Source organism: Myodes glareolus, chromosome 15, assembly GCF_982192425.1.
Source record: "Myodes glareolus chromosome 15, mMyoGla1.1, whole genome shotgun sequence".
NCBI lineage: Eukaryota > Metazoa > Chordata > Mammalia > Rodentia > Cricetidae > Myodes > Myodes glareolus.
The window spans coordinates 35,307,767-35,320,047 of record NC_142040.1 but is presented as its reverse complement, the minus strand read 5'-3'; the positions used below and the strand labels follow the sequence as shown (position 1 = coordinate 35,320,047).

General features: G+C 41.9%; 1 protein-coding gene across 2 annotated transcripts in view; it reads right to left on the bottom strand.

Moving 5' to 3' along the window:
• Positions 1–12,281, bottom strand: part of Elovl7 (ELOVL fatty acid elongase 7) — a 70,111-nt gene that overhangs the window by 40,127 nt on the left and 17,703 nt on the right. The window contains exon 1 of one of the 2 annotated variants that reach the window (XM_085676727.2): positions 9,270–9,430. The exons of the other annotated variant lie outside the window; for it this stretch is intronic. The gene's annotated coding sequence lies outside the window, so the exon portion shown is untranslated. Of the gene's footprint in view, positions 1–9,269; positions 9,431–12,281 lie in introns of those variants that run through there. 2 annotated transcript variants of the gene reach the window in all.

The window sequence follows — 12,281 nt, the reverse complement described above, 5'->3', positions numbered from 1 at the left end:
TCTTAAAAGCCCACTGCTTAGCATCTGTCTACTGCTTATCTACATGTTTAAGAGGACTTCTGGGGGGGGGGGGAACTTAGGGTATTGGAAATTTTTTTCTGTCCTAAGGAAATGATAAGTTAACCAATTACACAGATGCAGGTATTCAGCTGAATCAAACATGCAATTACACAAATATGTAATCCCATAGCACATTTTATGTAGTCAGTACTGGCATGCCATTCTCATGCATGGGGATGGCATCTGATATGACCAGGTAGGCATCCACGGCTCACTAATTTCAGGATAGGAGGGATGGCCCAACTGGTAATATTTGCTGTATGTGTATGAAGACCTGAGTTTGGGTTCTCATGCTGGTGATAGTGGCACATGCCTTTATCCGCATCCCCGGGTGGGAGAGCTCTCTGGAGCTCCCCGGACAGCGGACCTAGATGAACTGGTGAGCTCCTGGTTCAGGGGGAGACTCTGCCTCAAAACATAAGGTGGAGAGTGATTGAGGAGGACACCTAGCATCAACCTCTGGCCAGCACAGGTACATGTATGTAAACACACACACACAGGCACATACACAGAGAGAACACTTTGTTTCATATATGCATGAACCTCTTTTTTCATAACTGTAAAGGGCACTTTATTTGTGGACATGCTGTGTTGCCTCTTCTAATTCTGCATGCTTTACAGGAAAGGTGGGAAAGAAATCTCATCCAAATGTGTGTACTGTACAGTGTTAATGAGGAAGGTGGGCCTAGGAATAAGAATCCACATTCTTCACCAACTATTAAGTCACAAGGTCACAGTGGATCACCACTTTGCTGCTTTTGCTAGCATGAAGACCCGATTTCACTGCTTCAAATTTAACTCTGAGGTTGAAACAAGGCATGTTTGCTTCTAAATAACACACGTCGCAAGGTCAACTTTTCAACATTCTGTTGATTAATCACATCTATTTGTAGCCTTGCCCTTTACTAAGCTGCATTTGATCTCCTCAAGAGATTTCCTTTAATGAGATTTGATTCTCAAAAAAAATGTGGGGAATGTGTTTTCATTAATGTTAGTCGCCCCCCCCTTTTAAAACTTTGGGAATAAGATTAATTGTATTCCATTCTTTAGAGTCATTATTTATCAAAATTCTCATAGCTGTAAGAAAGACACAGTTCAGCTTGTAGGGGTGTGTGTGTGTGTGTGTGTGTGTGTGTGTGTGTGTGTGTGTGAAGGACAAAGATCAGAGTGTGAATCTAGAGCCTAAGTACACAAAGACCAACCCATTGTGGCATCCTTTGTGTTGCATTTTCAAGTCTAGTTCCAACTTTGAGGATTACTTCCTAAAAACATGGAAAGAAACCCGAGAGCCCACACTTCTGCAGATGGACGAGCAGCAGCCTGATCTTTGCTCCCTCACTATAGTCTAAGTTCCCTGGACATTTCATGTGATTTTGCTTCTGGACAGTAAACAGAAAGAGATAAGCAAGTCAGCTGAATTCAGTCACTCAAAATGCACCCAAAATATTCTCTTGCTCTGTGTACTTCTCATCGCTAACTTGGATGCACACAGACCCTGGTCAAGTGTGAACACTTTAGGTGAATTGCCTGTGAGAAGAACACTGATGGATCACAAAGTCTCCGGTGTAGTTGAGCCTACGAGCATCTTTGCAGAGCCGTTAACTGTGGAGGTATTCATCACCTAGAAATTCCCAAGCATCGGCTGCCCTACTAATAAAGATGATGGACAGAAAGTCTAATCCCCTGCAATCTGGAACTTTCTTCCAGTAGTTCATTGTCTCAATTATAAAAAACCACAGTCCTAACAGTGAACTTTGCCTTTCTTTCACATTTTCCTAGCAGAGGTGATGCTTATTTTGTTCCAGTTTGTAACTAAAGTATAGAATTTATGAATCCCCCACATTAAATGTAGGAACATATCCCTACAAGCTTATGTAGGGTGTGCTTATCCATCTCATTTTTCTCATCTCAACATAAGCCCAAGAGATTTTAGACCCTTGAGCTGTGGCATTAAGGATGATATCAACACCTCCTGAATCCATTCCATGCGGGAACTCAGATCCACCCAAAGGATGCCAAGGAGAGGAGGCACATCTGTCCTGAAGACAAACATCTGTCTTTCTACCCTGTTGCCCTTTCTGGACTCTTACGTGGTTTCTTTATTCTATGGCTATGGATGTGGAGACCAGACCGCTTCAATTGCTGGTACTTTGTTTTTCTCTTGATTTATCCACTTGCCTATTTATTTCATTTGTTTTGGTTTTCCGAGGCAGAGTCTCAGTCTATAACCTGGGCTGACCTCGAACTTGGGGTTCTCACCCTAACTCAGCCTCCCAAGTATGAGGACTGCAAGTATGGGCCACTACACCTAGCTTATCACACTCGTTTCTAATATTATGGTAATAATTCCTAAACTGATACCATAAATCCCAACCTTTCCCTCATGCTGGGGGTCATTGTGTCCATCTGCCAACCAACACTAAAACTCAGGCATGTCCTGGCCCCAGGAACCCAGCAATTTTGGCAGAAACCCATCTTGCCCGCTGCGTCTGCCGAGTTGGCCTTTGTCCGCCACTGTCACCGGCTTTCCTACCTTTAGTGTCCTCTGAGACATCCGTGCGTTGTTCTCTGACAGCCGGAGTACAGTCAGTCACACGGGCCTCTGGCTTCTCTTGGATGAGTGTTCTCTTCCTAGTCCTCAATGCTAACAAACCAGGGCCTCATCTCACTAAGCCGGGGAAACTCCCATGTCTACTGAAACAGTTCTTGAACCCAAGCTTGGGGGTTAATCTTGTAGCCAGGAAAATAAATTCCAGACACCTCCGTCACCATCCTGTGCGCTCCTTCCAGGAGCCTCTAACGACTTTCTGGACTACATTTCACCAGTTCCAGTTTCTAGGCTCCATTATCTGACTCCATTCTGCCCATTCAAACTTCCCATCATGCACTGCTCTATGTTAAAAAAAATTTCCCTCTTCAGTAAACTATTCCATGTCAGTCCCCTCCCCACTTCCCACTCCTAACAATCCTCAACTGTCTGTTTTTATGATTCTGATTAAAGCTATCTTATCTGTTCCCAGATAACCTTCCTTGCCAAGTAAAGCCATCTTCCCTTCCCTGCAGCTGTATGCTAAAGTTGTGGAGACTGATCGATCTCTTCCTAAGCCCAAAGACTTCTCCAGAGCTCTAAAAACAAAACAAAAGGCCTCTGTTTGTTCGTTCGTTCGTTCATTCATTCATTCTTCATTCATTCATTCATTCTTCATTCATTCATTCATTCTTCATTCATTCATTCATGCATTCTTCATTCATTCATTCATTCCCATACTCAGGGACAGTTCTAGACTGGCTTTATGTCTGTTATACTGTTTCACATTGACGGAATGGAGCTTTTCGGGACAGGGCACCTGTTCAAAGACCACAGTAAGATGTATAAAGAAGGGGAGTAGCTGCTATAACTAGACAGACAGATGAGGCCCAGGAATGAAGCTCTTTATGGGAAGTTCACAGTCCCTCCTCCGAGATCCCAAACTCTCAGGTAACAGCACTAAAGTCATCATGAGATTGCAGAGATGTAGAAACAAGTCAAGTGAAATCCTGAGGCCTCCCTGCAGCCAGTATGTGGGATTCGTAAGACAAGCAAGCACTTCCTGCAGTGGGAACACTGCCACTATGGCCTCAGATAAAAGCCATTCCTCTGCTTTCATAAATGATCCAAGAGGTTCAAAGGCAAGGAGGCAACCAAAACCAGCCCAGCCCAGCCAAGGGAGGCCCCTCACAGGGTCAAAACACCTTTTCTCAGCCCCAGACAACCAGAACCCAGCCTTAGCGCCTTCACAACTAAAGAGCTGTATCAACAGGAGTTTTAGAAAGAATCAATTGCTTCTGCAAAGAATGCCCTTGTAAGTACAAGTCTCTGAAAGCAGTTGGAGCTGTGAAATGGGTCTGTTAAGGCTTGAGGGAAAGTCATGGCGAGAAGCAGAGACACTGATAACAACAGGCATTCACCTGATCTCAAAAACCACCCAGGAGTCTCAGAGTGAAAGAGCCGCTGACAGGTCCTGAGATGAGATCTCAGCGTGCGCTCCTGAAGAAGGGTGCTGATGTAGCGACTGACAGGTAGAGAAACCCATCCCCTGACATCAGCTACTGGCTATGCTGAGGTAAGGACACAGAGGAAGTTGCCACCTACCCACTCACCCATGAGGACAGCAGCACCCATTTAAGGAAGGCTTGCTCCCAGTTACATGCTCCATTCATCCTCATTTACCGAGTCTTTCAAACCAACCGTGTAAAAGAGGCATCTTATCTATGGGTATAAAGAGATTGAAGCTCAGAAAAGTTAAACTTCTTTCTCCAGATCGCACGGCTACCAAACTGCACGCAAATCCTCAGGTTTCAACAGGTTATCAGTCTATGCCCAGCTATAGTCATTCATTCTTCCAGTGTATGTCACCTTCCAGAGGGCGATAAGAGAAACAATACAGCGAAACAGTGTTCGCTTAGCAGTCAATCGGTCAACAATTACTAACAGCAAGGTAGACCTCACGATGGAGATACAAAGGTGAACTGGACAATCCATGCCCTCTGGGATGGCTAGTTAAATAAAATAACAACAACAACAACAAACCAACCGTCAGTGGCAAGGGGCATGGAGAAAGTGGAACATCCATAAGGCTAATGGTCTGGGATGATGCAGCCACCACGGAAAACAGTTTGCAATTCTTCTGAAAGTTAACATAGAGTTACCACAGACCTGGAAATTCTACTACATAAATATATATCTGTATATTACTCTCCAAAAGTAAAAAAATGAAAAACATGGCAACTAATAAGTCAAAAATCTGGTCTGTCCATACAGTGAAATAGCACTCAGCAATGAAAAGGAAGGAGCACCAGATCCTGAAGCAACATGGATAGACTACAAGTGAGTCACAGGCTTATGGTTGGAAGTGTGATCATGTATGACCGTGATTGCCTTCAACACCCCGACTTTCATTCTTGGCTACTGAAAGCTTTCACTCTGAGTCTGGGCCATCTTGTGCTGATGGAGAACCCACCTCTAGTAGCACACTGACTGTCCTTGGCCTCCCTCTTACTCAGACTCAGTTCCAGAAACAGGAGACAGAACCATGGTTCACTCGCGCGATTCTCTGATACATTATACAGGAAATCCCAACTTGCTTTGAGTGGTCTAGGTTTCTTAAGCAAATATTTGAGGGCGCCATGAAGCGCTCAGCTAAGCATCAAAGAGCCAGCTGAGGCAAAGGTCAAGGAAGGCAATGACTGGCCTTGCAGTGGGGAACTGGCCTATGGCCAAGATCCAACTAGACACCTTTTCGCTGCAGCAACACAAAGAGATGTTCTCACAGCTGCAGCTGCGGTGACTCCCGGCAGCACTTGCCTTCCAATGGATCCTCCTTAAAGGATTCAGTGTGGACTCACTTCAGTTGTAGAAGCTTTAACATGGCCTACCGTGGTGTCGGAAAGAAAACCAGCGAGTCACAAAAGACCACAAATGCATGGTTCACACAAATGTCCAGAAAAGGTAAGAAGACTGGCCGTTGACTAGGCCGGCACCAGTGAGAAGGGAGTAGAGCAGGAGATGATTGTTGATGGAATTGATGGAGATGCTCTGGGCAGGCGAGATGGCTCAGTAGGGAAAGGCGTTTGCCACCATGCCTGAAGACCTGAGTGGGGCTTGTGGTACTCACATGGTAGATGGGGATAACTGGTCCCCACAACTTCTCCTTTAACCTCTATGTGTGTCATGGTGGTGAACATACTGCCACACACACACACACACACACACACACACACACACACTAAACAAACAAACAAATAAATAAATGCAAGGTTTTGGGTTTTGGGGGTTTTTTGTTTGTTTGTTTTTTAATTTTTTCGAGACAGGGTTTCTCTATAGCTTTGTAGCCTGACCTGGAGCTAGCTCTTGTAGACCAAGCTGACCTCGAACTCACAGAGATCTGCCTGTCTCTGCTTGCTGAGTACTGTGATTAAAGGCGTGCACCACCAACACCTGACTTTTTTTTTTTTTAAAGAAAATGTTCTTCAGTGATTTGTAGTGATGACTATGAAATAGAATACAGGAAAATTCACTCTAAATGTGCTGACTCTGTGGGATATGAACCATATGTCCCAATTAATGCAATTTTAAGAAGCACTATTTTTTTAAGTATGTGTATATAAGTGTGTCTGTGTGTGAGTTCGTACATGTAAGTACTGTAGCCATGGAGGTCAAAAAAAGGTCATGGGATGCCCCAGAACTAGAATTAGAGACAGCGGGCTTGGGTCCTTGGGAAGAGCAGTATATATTCTTTATCATTGGCCATCTCTCTAGGTTCAGTTAATGAGGCTTTTGAAAAGTGAACAAGCCAGTCCTGGTGGCCCAAGGATAAAATCTCATATCAGGGAAGCTGGCAGGAAGATTTTAAGCTCACCTGGGTAACTTAAATCTACTCCTTTTATGTGTATATATGTGTGTGTATACATATATATGCATATATGTAAATATAAGTGTACATATTTTATTTTAATAGATATAATATACATAAATATAATACATAAATGACATATGAGGGGTAGTCTTAAGTTATATATACATATTTATACATGTGTGTTTGTGTATGTATATATCTATGTACAGATATATACACAGAGAGAAAAAAATAATGGGGGTTATATAGCTCAGTGTTAGAGTGCTTGCCTAGCATGTATGAGGCCATGAATTTTACTAGAGAAAATAAAAGTGGGTAATATTGAGTGATTACCTTCGTGGAGTTCAACATCAAGCAAAGAGAATAGATAGATCCTACACTAGGGCAACAGCTACGCAGGGTGTTTTATAAAAAGGCAGATGGGGAGAAGTCAGTCTTCTTAGAGGCGGTCAGAGTTAAGCAGACCAGTCACAGGGTAAGTAAGGTTAGTCTGTCTAAAAAGGCATCATCCTGATGCACCAAATGCACCTTGGGAACATCTAATGGGATGTTAATCCAATCTAGTCCAGCAACCTCTAATTGCTTACCAGTAATCAAATTGACCTGTAATCTGAGATGGCTGTCGTTCACATTATTGTTACTATTACCTAACTGACCATATAAAGAGGTCTCAGAGAATAGAGGGAGAGCCCCAACAAGCAGAGCAGGTTCCTATGTGGGAAGACTCCCTCGATTCAAAGGCAAAAATCTCCAAGTCAAATGATCCACAAAGTCAGATGATCACAGATTGAAGATTACTACGGAGTTGAAGGCTATAAGGTAAAGAGGTCTACCCTATTCATTGGTACTGAAAGAGGGCTAGCCTGCCAGTAAGGATGATTTATTCACCCTTAAATAAACAACAAATAAATCCAATTTTCTGAGGCATACAAGCGTTCATAGGTTCTAGTGATTCTGTTGGTCAAGCCAGAGTGAAATGAAACTGAAAAGCAGAGGTCCCTCCCCTGACTCCAAAACATAGCTGCTGAGATCAGAGTTGTCAGGGCTACCTGGAAGGGCTAGGAACCTAACCAAGGTCCACTGGAAGAGCAGCAAGTGCTCTTAGCTGCCAAGCCGTCTTTCCAGCCCCATTCTGACAGGTTTCAGGAGCAGAATTACAACCTAGTGGGATGGGTCAACTCAACAAGTCTAAGCCCACTGTGAAGTTCTGATAACCTGAGCTCAATGTCTGGGACCTAAGTGGAGAGTGAGAGCGAACTCATGGACCCTCAAGGGAGTTTCCTCCATCTTTCCGACCTCCACACATGTGCTATAGCACATGAGCTACCCTCACCCCTACCCAAGGCATACAAACACACACACACACACACACACACACACACACACTACAGATAGATAGATAGATAGATAGATAGATAGATAGATAGATAGATAGATAGATAGATAGATGAGCTACCCTTACTCCCACCCAAGGCATACAAACACACACACACACACACACACACACACACACACTACAGATAGATAGATAGATAGATAGATAGATAGATGGATGGATGGATGGATGGATGGATGGATGGATGGATGGATGGATAGATAGATAGATAGATAGATAGATAGATAGATAGATAGATAGATAGATGGATAGATTATACACATACTTTATATATACTACAAAGACTTTGCATTTTATGTATTGTATGTGTAATATATTATGTTATATTATACATATGTATAAATTAACATATGTTACACTAAAACACAGAGTAATCTCTAGGCAGACAGAATTATTTCTTTTAGCTTTAATTTCACTAAACCGCATTTTTTTTTTTTTCTAGACGTGGACTCCCTGAGTAGAATCAGCCACATTTACTCAACCTTGGCTTTGTTTATGTGATCGGTTTCAAATGGATGACTTGGAACTCAGCTTTACAAACAGGTTTCTTGGGCATGACTGGCCTTGTGTTAACTCAGCAGGCTGTCAGAGTACATCCAGCCTTCTGAAACAAACACGCCAAGTGATTTGTGTCTGTAAGAAAGTCCCCCAGGGACTGGCCACAGAAACCCACAAAGATACAAACTCCCAGAAAGTGAGCAAAAGCGCCTGGGAGATCTTACCTTGCTGCGTACTAATTCTTAACAGCAAGAGGAAGGCGACAGAGTTGGAAACTCCCCTTCCTTCTCAACTGCATGTCTCCTGAAACCTCTACTCCGATAGAGGCGATGTGAAACTTCACCTGGACCACACGGCAGGTGAGAAACGGACTCCCCACAGAGCACCAATACAAAGCTCAGGAAGAGTTTTGAGGGGTGGCTTTAGATACATACTGGCAAGCTACAGAACAAACTGAAGTCAAGGTGGCTGCGATACATTACACAGCAAATGTGATTTTAAGTGGACTTGTAAGTTTCTAGCAAGATCTCTCTCTAAATAACCCATATGAAAGATACTTCACATTTTTTAAAAATATGTCTAGCACTTCAATCCTGTATGAGATCAATATATAATATAATAGATGTATAAGATATAATAATATATATTAGGACTATATAGCTGGGAAAGAATTTAGGGTCATACAAATGTACACCTAAATTCAGATAATTAAATAAGCACATGAACATTTTATTTCTCCTCTAGTAAAATCGGAAAACCGTCAAGGGTGCCCGATTAGACAATTCTCTGAAACGTCAGAATTTTAGAATGGTTATCTTATAAATACGAACTATACACAATAAAGTATTTTAAAAATGAAATTAAGTTGAAACTGTCTACGTATTAGGTTTACTAAAGCGCAGAGGGAACAGTAGGGTTACCTTGTAGCCCACAAGTTGTGGCAGGTGTTATGTCCACTGGACTAAATGACACCTTGGGCAGACAGGCGGCACAGCACGGAGCAGTAAGTCAAAAGCATCACGGTCCCAGAACCCGAGTCCAGTTCTGTCAAGCTGCTTGATAATCCAAGATCTGAGCAGCCTGAAGCTGGCCAGGGTTCTGCAGGATTAACTACACGGTACACCTTGAGCACCTCAGTCTAAATGCTTTACCCGAATAGACAAACTCCTTCAGGGCAGGGCAAAGATGTTTATTCACCTAGATCCCAGCACAGCCCACACCACCCAAAGCCAATACAACAGAAATAGGCCAGCTTACACCATAACGGTATTTTGAAACAAGGACTGGCAGTCTGAACAGGCATTTCTTGGAAAAACATATGCTTGGAAAAACAAGGCAGGCCATGTTGTATTCTAGCTGTTGTACTTTAATGCTTATGAAACTAACCATTGCATACAGGAATTTGGCACCTGCTTTATTCTTGCGTGCTTAAATTACTGGGGGAAATATGGGTTATATAACTTTAAGATATTAGGACCAACAGAAGTCAATTAGAAAAAAGTAAGTTGACATCCACTTCTGCTTGGTTTCTTTCTTTTTTCGTTTCGTTTTGTTTCTCTGTTTTTTTCTTTGTTTTGAGACAGGGTCTCATGTCAGGAGGGTTTAGGGATAGCCTTGAGGTTATTAGGTAGTTGAGGATGATCTAAAGTTCCTAGTTCTCCTTCTACCGCATCCCAAGTGCTGAGATCATAGACATGCTTGGCCATATCCAGTCCATTTCATACCAAAATAAATTTCAGGTGGGTCAAAAATCTAAGTGTAAAAACGTGAAATTCATATAATGCTTAATATCCCAGGAAAGCCAAGTGTAGGTTCCAGGTTATTTCTGTGCTGACATCATAATTTCCTATAACTTATAATTATTTAAAAATAAAGATCTAAAAATATGCTTTGTACAACCTTAAATGATAATTTCATACTACTGGACGGAGGAAGGACCTTCTAACTGTAAGTGAAAGCATAGAAGTCGCACGTTTAAAGATTAACTAAAGAAGACCACCTAAAATAACTTAAAGATTTGTATATATCTAAAACTAAATAAAAAAAATCAGACAATAAATCAAACTGAAAGAAAACTACATACACTTTATATCCCTAAAAAGCTACTTTCCCTACTACACAAAGATCATTGACAATAAATTAAAAACAAAAGCATCTGCTCAATAAAAGAAATGGACAAAAGATACAAAAAATACCAAAAAAAAAGGAGATACAAATGGTTCCAACATACTGTACACACAAAAATTCTCCAGTGTCATTTACTCATGTGCCAGGCCCAAGTGTTAACTCAAATACCATTTCACACATCGGGTTGGCTGAGTCCATAAAGTCTGAGAACACATGTTGATTTAGGTGGGAGGAACCTCTGTGCATTGTGGTGGGAATGTGATTGGTCTAACCCTTCTTGGAGTGAACTGGCAAAACCTAGCATGGCACGAATGGTCGTTGGGCATACTTATACTTGTGTGAAGGGTACACACATGAGACTTGTTTGCTGTGATAATCTGTAACAGGAAAGAAATGGAAGCAATCTGAGTGGCCACCAATAAGAGGCATTAATAAATTGGCATAATATATTAATAAAAATGTAATAACCTGTCATAAAAAAGAATGGAGTTGTAAAACGTAAGGATGAAGTAGATTTATCTATGTTGCTATGAAATTATCACTAAATATGATAATAAGGCTGGGTACAGTTGAATTACTTCCTTGTATGTGCCGAGTGTCTCTGGAGAGTAATAAGTAGCCGATGACATCTGTTACCTATTTAAACAAAGTTAAAAGGTAAAATAATAATACATGCTTATTAATTGTCTAAATTGCATGGCCACATACAGAAGGGAGCAAATTAAGTGGTCACTGCCTCAATTACACATTTACTGAGCACTTGGTCAAGGCTTGAAGCCACGGGACACTAGTAATACCCTACTAGAAAGCAAAACTTCATCAGCACAGGGCAAATTCACAACCAGGCTTATGGCTTTAAGAAACTTTAGTGTAGCTCGGAGGGCTAGTGCGTGCCTGTAATCTAATACTGGGGTTGGAGAGACAGGAGGATCGGGGATTTAAAACCATCTTTGACTACCATCATTTTAAAACCACCCCCTTCGGTCTAGCCTAAGTACATGAAACTACCTCAAAACACAAAACTAAACCAAAAGAAAAAGCAATGTGATACAGACCTCAATATTCTAAACATGATCTAAGAGAAATCTGTTAGTATTTATCCTTGTGGATAAATCATTGTACAAACCCACAACTCAACCTGGATACTCTTTTTTTTTCTTTTTTTTTTTTTAAGACAGCATGTCATTTATTCCAAATTAGTCTTGAATTTGCCAAGGATGATTTTGAACTTCTGATCCTCCTGTTGCCATCTCCCAAGCGCAGAGGTTACAGGAACGCACCACCATGCCCAGCTAAACAGGCCTGCAGATTGAACTCAGAGCCTCGTGCAGGCTGGATAAGCACTCTCTGAGGAGCTACACCCCGCCTCACCTTGTAGTCTAGACTCTTAACGTCAGTCTCAAAATGTATATGAATGAATGAATGAATGAATGAATGGATGAATAGATGAGGCAGACGGACACACAGAATGGATAAATGGGCTAATGGCTTGAAAGAGCAGAAGCTGGCCAGCTTCACTGAAATCTGCTCTAACTGCTTTGATACTGAGAAAATCTGGAATCCTCAATGCCTCCTTGAACAAATGAGAGAAGCCAAGATACACGTGTTTAAGAGCCATGATCATAACCCTTCTGCGATTAGACAGTTACAACCATGGTGGACAAAGCAATGTCCCCTTATAATAGGCGTCCAGGGCCTAACCTGTGACAATGTTATGTGACACAACAGAGTCTACCAATGTAATTAAGGTGGCAGGCCTTAAAATAGAGATTAGCCTGGATTGTCATCGTAGGCTCTACGTGATT